Below are 8,409 nucleotides of genomic sequence, written 5' to 3' on the forward strand. Positions count from 1 at the left end.
AAGAGCTCTAGTAATCTATAGGGAGTTTGCCACTAAAACCAAAACTTGTAACTTTCTGATGAATCCACTCTCAGATCCACAGAAGAAAACATGGACAACCTTCTCCCACATGATTTACAGTCTCTCAAAAGATCAGCCACGGCAATGAAAGAGGAAGAGAGAGAGATGAATTCCAGTATTTGCAATGCTATCCAACATGTGCTATTATCCATACAGCTGAATAATTTCTCATAGTCAATAAAACACAAATATCTTCCTAATAATTCTTTGCCTTCAGTCAAGGTGTGTCTGATATCAGCAATAGTCTCTGTTTCACATCCTCTTCTGCATCTACTTTGAATCTCTAGCAGCTTCTCATTGAAGTGCTACTGCAACAATTTTTTTAAGAAAAATGCTCTTCAATAAAATTTTACCTAAGTTAATTTTAATTTTTAAAATAATTTCTGTATTTCATTGGATCACTTTTCTTTGAAATGGACTTGAATTTGGATCTATTTCAGTCCTTTAGCTGAGTAGTTGTCTTCCAAAATTTTTGACATTCACTTGTTGAAGCATCACTTGTTGGTATTTCATCGGTTCCTGGAGCCCTAGTTTTTTGCCAATTGATTTTTGTACTTGATTATTTCAGAATAAATGAATAATTTCTTGGTCAAAACAGCAGGAATATCTGAAACAATCTTTCAGTAAATCCACCCTCCTCTATATATATTTAGAAATTACCACCTCCACTTTATTGATAAAGAAGCTAACAAGTCAATGAAGTTACTGACCTAAGGAACTGATGAAAAGAAAGCACAAAATGTTGAACTTTTACTGTAACAAAGGCAGTATCTACTATGGGTATGATGTGTTCCTAATTAGACTCTATGCTCCTTGAGGAAAAAAAATATTTCATCTTCTTATCCATATTATTTGGCCTTCTATATACTGTTGTTGTTGTTGTTATGTGCCGTCGTGTCACTTGTGACTCACAGCGACCCTATGTATAAGAGCCCTAAACCCTACTCTGTCCTGTGCCAACACGCTCACTCCCATCACCCCAATCACAGAATCAGTCCATCTCATCAAAGGTCTTCCTCTCCTGTGCCGTCCCCCCACTCTCCCAAACATGGTGTCCCTCTCCAAGGAGCAGTCCTTCCTTGCAACATGCCAAAAGTATGTCAGATGAAGAAGCTTCAGAATCCTTGACTCCAAGGAGCATTCTGGCTTCACCTTCTCCAGGACAAACCTGTTTGTTCTCCTAGCAGTCCATGGTATATTCAACACTCTTCTCCAGCACCACAGCTCCAAGGCATCAATTCTCTTTCTATCATCCTTAGTTACTGTCCAACTCTCTGATGCATAACACACAATTGCTAAGACTATAACCCAGATCGGACACACCTTAGTTTCCAGCCTGATGTTCTTCAGTACTCTTGAGAGGCCCTTGACAGCTGAATTCCCAATGCAATTTGTCTCTTGATTTCCTGGTTGCTATTACCAAGAGCGTTGACTGTGGAGCCAAGCAAACTAAAACTGTTGACTATCTCAATCTCTTCACCATCCATAATTCCTAAAAAAAAAAAAAAAATAGTGAATTAATGCATAAATGGTAGATAATTGGAATTTCTAGTTCTGCTTTTATTTAGATATCCACTTTAAGTGGAATCAAACCTTAGTGCTATCTTAAATTAGTAGGTGCAAACAGACCTGGAGCTTTATTAATTTATTCCCTCTCTCACTAAGCTTTTTTATATTTCTCCTTCCTGGATTCTAGAACTTGCTCTGCCTGACTGTAGGTAGGGAAACTTTTAAAATATAGTTCCTAGTACTTGGTAGGTGGTCAGTAAATAACTACTGAAAGATTTTGCTTTTAAAGTTTTGATTGTTTCACATACAATCATTAATGTACACTGTGTTTCATTCATATGTTTTTATGCAAATTTGTGTTGTTATATTTCCCCTTTAAGTTAAAATATTAGTAGTAAAGGTTGTGATTAATGACTGATATTTTAGCTAATCTTTTGTCCAGAAAAATTACCCATAGGAACCGCTTCCCTGTTTAGCATCTTGGTGGTCCCTTATCAAAATCCTCAGACCAGACATTTGATTCTAAAAACATTCAGCCTAGCTCCTGAGTTTCTGGTAACTGCTGTGTGATCCCTTTATACAGTTAACATAAATGAAAATAAAATCTGTTTAAGATGGAAACCTGTTCAAAAGGAAAATTCAAATACTTTTCACTAAACATAAATTATGTCAAAGTTAGAAAACTTACAAGACTGAGAATATAAGGGCATCTCGTTGAGTTCTTCTCTCATGGATTTCATGCTAGTTGCCACACTAGAACCTGAATAGGACCAGTTCTTGCATAGCCCATCTGTATCCACTTACCCTCTTAATGATAATATCTTGCCTGATCTCATGTCTATTCCTATTTCATCTGAATGCTTTGCTCTAACTCCCTCTACAACTCACGTGTCCAACTTCAGATCCTGGTCCCTAATTAGCCAATAGAATATCATTCTGAATTGACTCTTACTCATCATAAATTCATGGACTAGATCAAGGTTACTTGAAAATGTGAAATGTTAGGGTCATTTCTGAAATTTTATTTCCACTTCTAGAGTGTATCTTTTTTGGCTCCTTTTCCAATTATACTTGGAATTCAGTCAACCAGAACTAGACATGACTTCTGGCTCTGATGTTCTCAAAGTATTAGCTACATTTCTAATTCACACTTTCATCTGTAAAATGGGAATGTTAGTGTTTCCTTGTTGGGCAATAGTTGGCATTCACTAAGATTATGCGTTTATCAGTGCAAGGTACGTAGTAAATGCTTGATAAATGTTGATAAATTAGGATTCACTTTCCTGTATGGCTTTCCTCCAAGAGATCGTCTTCTTACATATGGCAAAAGGGAGTTAGGAAACCATGTGGGCATTTTTCAGTTTCCTCTAAGATAGAAATGCATCTGGATTGTCCCTGGCACATAGCTCCTCTTGTCTAAAAATAGAACACCTTCTGCTTTATGTCAGGAACTATCATTATTCCATTAGCAGCTTCACTGAAAGCCGCAGACAGCTCAGCAGAACCACTGTATTTGCTGCTTACTCTTTGACCCCATGAAGGGTCACAGGAGCTAAATTCCATTGCATTTACTCATACATCAGACCACATGTTTCTTCTATCTCTATTCATCCATTACGTCCTTCTTCGTTAATAAATAAGCACCAGTATTCTCTTGATAGGAGGATTCATAGGAATTATCATGACCATACTGATAAATCACTTCATTCATTGCAAGCAAGTAACTAATTACAAGGCATTTACAAACAACCTAAAGAGCTATTTATTCTGACTGGAAACTTCATGTTCTGATTTTACTTTTGGGAAAATAGACAGGTGAGAGTTCAAGACATCATGAGTTAGTAATATTAAAACAGTGGAGAAATATTAATACTTCATCATGATACAAAGTTCAATTTTAAAATTACCTTAATATTTTTTACTCTAATGTGGCTAATCTAAGAAATTCAATGCAAGGTAAAAGTAATGATAGGAATAATTATGACTAACATCTTCTGAGTGTTCACTATATATTATCTTTCTTACTAGGAGATTAACATTAATTAGCTCAAAGCTAACCTTAAGAGATAAATGTTATTGCCATGCTACTTTATAAAGGGAGAAACTATGACATGGATAGATAAGTACAGTTCTAAAGTCTCATGGACTTTATGAGGAGAAACGTAGCCTTAGGATTGGAGAAAGACTCAGCAACAGCCTGTATTATGGAGATGACACAACCTTGCTTGCTGAAATTGAGGTCTTGAAGCATTTGTTGCAGAAGGAAAGTCAAGGACTGTATTCTGTAACATGGGCTGGAGCTCAACATCAAGAAAACAAAGATTCTCACCACTGGGCCAACTGGCAGCACCATAGTAAATGGAGAAGAGATTGAAGTTGTTAACAATTTCAGCTTACCCAAATCCACAATCAACACTCTTGGCACCAGAAGTCAGGAAATCAAAAGATGAATTACACTAGGAAAATCTTCTGTCAGAGATCTCTTCAGAGTGCTGAAAAACAACAATGTCAGTCTAGGGACAAAGATGTGCCTATTGCAGGCCATAGTTCTCACAATTACTTACTATACATCAGAGAGTTGAGGAATGACCAAAGGTGACAGAAGAAGTATTGATGACTTTGAGTTGTGGTGCAGGAGAAGAGTATTGGACATACCATGGACAGCCAAGAGGTCTGTCCTGGGAAATGGTGTAACCAAGCTGCTCATTAGAGGCAAAACTTTTGAGGTTCCTTCTCACAAATTTTGGGCTTGTGGCCAAAAGTAACCAGTCCTTGGAGAAGTACATCATGCTTGGAAGGGTAGAGAGACAGCACAGGAGAGAAAGACCCTGGATAAGATGAATTGACACAATAACTGGGATATTGAGAGTAGATGTGTCAGAGACAGTGAGATTGACCCAGGATAGGGCAGGTTTCAGAGCTATTTGTGCATAGGGTCACTCAATGGCACATAACAATATCAATGTCCCATAGTTAGAGGATCCAGTGTAAGGATTCCAACACTGATTATTTGGCCCCAAACCATGGAATGGGCTTCCATTCATGCTCAATTCCAGGGATCATCAAAATTTTATTTTCAATAAGAGACTATCATTGTGCCTGTATACTGTCAAGTCAGAACCGTCCCATAGTTCACCCTCCAGTATATTTTCATAGGCAAATAATTGCACAGGAGAAATTCTCCATCCTTTTCCCACAGAGCAGCTGATGTCTTCAGGATTGTAGTATAGGTTCTCACCACTAACTTATCAAAGCCCCCTTGTAAAAGACTACATATTAAATATTTTGGGCTTTATGGATCAGATTGTCTCTGAATATCAAACTGTATAGGTCATACTGACTGGTGCAACACCACAACTCTGCTTGCTACTTCAATATAGCCACAGGCAACATGTAAATAAAGGAGCACGGATGTGTTCCAATAGAACTTTATTTACACAAACAGGTCAGCAGCTGAGCTCTGCTCAAGATAATAAATTTCTTGAATACACTGAATTTCTTTGTTTAAATGACTGCAATCTTCTCTAGTCATCCAGTTTTCTCCCCTTCTCTCCTTGGACTGTTATACACATATCAGTGATTAGTCTTCTAATTATATAATAAAGGTCTTATGTAGTATTTGTATTTATGAGACTATGTTAGTTCACTTAGGATAATGCTCTCCAGTCTTTCCAACGGTTGGCTTTGGGTTGTTGTTTTTTAATAGTTGTTCCAAAGTGCTGTATAGTATTCCATCATGTGAACCTACCACAATTTCTTCTTCCATTCATTTGTTGATGGACATTTGGACTGTTTCCATGTTCTTTCAATTATGAATAATGCTGCTGGAAACACAGGTGTATAAATCTATTTGTGTCTCAGTTCTAATGTCCTTGTGATGTATTTCTAGTAGTGAAATAGCTGGCTCATAAAGAATTTCTATGTTTAGCTTTCTTGAAAAGCTGACAAACTGTCTTACGGAGTGGTTGTACCAATCCCACTAACAGTGTGCGAGAGTTTCAATTTCTCCACATCCTCTTCAACATTTATTGCTTGCTTATTTGCCACTGATGCTGGAGGAGATGTTATCTCTTTGTGATGTTGATTTGTATCTCTCTGATTTCTTTTAATTTTGAGCATTTTCTCATGTGTCTGTTGGTCATTCAAATATCAGGTATTTTCATATCTTTTGCCCATTTGGTAATTGAGTCTTTTTCTTGTGAAGGTAATGTAGGATTGTATAAACAGTCTTTATGAGACCCTTGTCTGAGTTGGCATTGCCAGATGTTTTTTTCTGTTTTTTGGGTTTTTTTTCCCCCCAATCAGTACATTTTATTTGCACCCTATTGGATGCACACGAGGACTTAGTCTTTAGAATGCCTAATTGATTAATGTTATCCTCTCCTGGTCGTGCATTTTTGGCTATATTTTCTTGCTTATAAGGAGACATATTGAATTGTGAAAGTGTGCAGTTAGGGACCTATCCAAATTATTTAGGAGTAGTGATGTTAGCTTGAGGACTAAGATGTGCCCAGTTAAGGCCATGGTCTTTCTAATGACTTGCTATGCATCTGAGAGCTGGACAATGACTAGGGATGACAGAAAAAGAATTGATACCTTTGAGCTGTGGTGTTGCAGAAGAACATTGAATATCCCACGGATGGCCAAAAGAATAAATAAATATGTCTTGGAGAGGGTCCAGGCAGAGTGCTCCTATGAGGCAAGGATGATGAGGCTTCATCTCACATACTTTGGGCATGTTGCTAGGAGGGACTATTCCTTGGAGAGGGACACGTTGCTTGGAAAGGTAGAGGGTGGATTGACACAGTTACTGTTGCAATGGGCTATAATGTGTCAGGAAGTGTGAAGATGGCACAGGATAGAACAGGGTTCAGTTCTGCTGTTCATAGAGTTGCTATGAGTCATACTCAATGGCACCTAACAATAACAGCTTTTCTAATTTTGCCTCATCTTATCTCTTGTGATCGTGTGTGTGTGTGTGTGTGTGTGTGTGTGTGTGAATCATTTTGTTGAAAAAGTTGTAATTTCCCATGTGAAGGATTTCGTTTCCTTGCTAAATATCAGTTGACTGTAGGTATATGGATTAATTTCTGATTTCTCGATTCTGTTCCACTTGTCTGTGTATCTGTCTTTGTACCAGTAACATGCTGTTTTTGTTATTATAGTTGTATAGCAGGTTTTGAGATCAAGGAGTGCTATGACTCCCACTTCATTTTTGTTTTTCACAAATGCTTTGCTTAATCAGGATCTCCTTCCTTTCCAAATAAACTTGCCAATTGGCTTTTCTGTCTCTTTGAAAAATGAATTGGGTATCTGTATTTGAGATTGCATTAAAAATGTAGATGCTTTTGGTAGGATTTTTATTTATTTTCACTATGCTGATTCTTCCTATCCGCGAGCATGGAACATTTTTTTCATTTATATCTTTTTTCTTGTGGTAGTGGGATACTTGGGAATAAACTAGAGACACAAAGACCTTTATAAAGTTCAACTGTTTTCGATGTTAACTCCTATTAGAGGTTCAGGTTATACATTTCTTTGTGTTATGTTTTGTTGGGTTTTTTTTCTGTTTGAATTCTGGATTTTGTTGTCTCGCCCCCCCCCCACCTTTGTTTGTTTATTTTGCACAACTTACACCAAAGTAAGGGAGCTCAGGTGGCCTAGTAGTAAGGAGTTACGCTGCCAACCCAAAGACACGTGGTTTGGGTCCACCAGCTACTCCATAGAAGACAGCTAGGTCATCTTTTCATGTATTATTTACAATTTTTAAAAACTCAATGGAGGAGAGCTGTGAATTGATTCTGACTTAAAGGGACATAAGAAAAACTACATCAACTTAAGATATCAAGCTGGATTTGTAAGCAACAGTGTAACAGCAAATAAACCCTAAAGCTTCAGTGGGTTAATGGAACAATGATTTCTTTTTCACCAAATATGATTCATATCAGGTGATATTCTAGGGAATCTCTCCTGTGCGGAGAGACTCAAGAATCCTGTTTGATTCAACACATGCCTTGATTGATTAATACCGAAAGGTTAGAGACAGCAGGAAGTGACATACTATTCTTAAATTACTTCACCAGAAAGTGACACAATTTAACTTTTTCTGTAGTTTCATTGACTAAAATTATTCACATGGTTTTATACTACTGTAAGGGTGAAGAAAAATGAAGGTTTTTCTTTGTGCCCAACCCAATATAGGAGAAACAAGATTTACTGTGAATAAGAGAAGTTCCTACCAAAAATGTTTTTAAGCTATTTGTAACCAAAAGTCTTATCTAATTAATAAATAATATTTCAATTAAGATGTAATTTCTTTCTCTCTCTCATTGACAAACAGAAATATTAGGGGAAATATGGCCAAAAAAAAGGTGAAAACAAATCTTTTAGGAGTAAGCCACCTATGAAATATTACATAAATGGCTTCCTCAATAGATGCATGCCAGAGCATCATTCATCCTGTCACTTTCCAGAAATGATATTATTTGCTCAAACATCTTAGCTATGTGTCCTTGCACCTCAATATACACCGCCTGACATCTGGTAATCATCCTGTTTTACTTTCTCATCATAGCATCAATCACACTTTGTGGTTGAGAAATGACAATGGCAGCTCAGGCTCAGCTGTGAGGTAGGAAACCTAGAACATTCATTCATCTTTATCAGCTCCACTATTAACCATGTTGCTACTCTCAGCAGAATTGCCAGCTTCTTGGCAACCACACCATGATATTCTAAAATTTAACCCTTTAAAAATCATTTCTGCAGAGTGGATTATATTTGGGGGTAGGGGGTGGGGTTTGGAGAGGTGTGGAGGGGATTGTGTACCAATGAGGGAGT

This window comes from Elephantulus edwardii, unplaced genomic scaffold, assembly GCF_000299155.1.
Source record: "Elephantulus edwardii isolate Elephantulus edwardi_28Jun2011 unplaced genomic scaffold, EleEdw1.0 scaffold00029, whole genome shotgun sequence".
In the NCBI taxonomy this organism is placed as follows: Eukaryota; Metazoa; Chordata; class Mammalia; order Macroscelidea; family Macroscelididae; genus Elephantulus; species Elephantulus edwardii.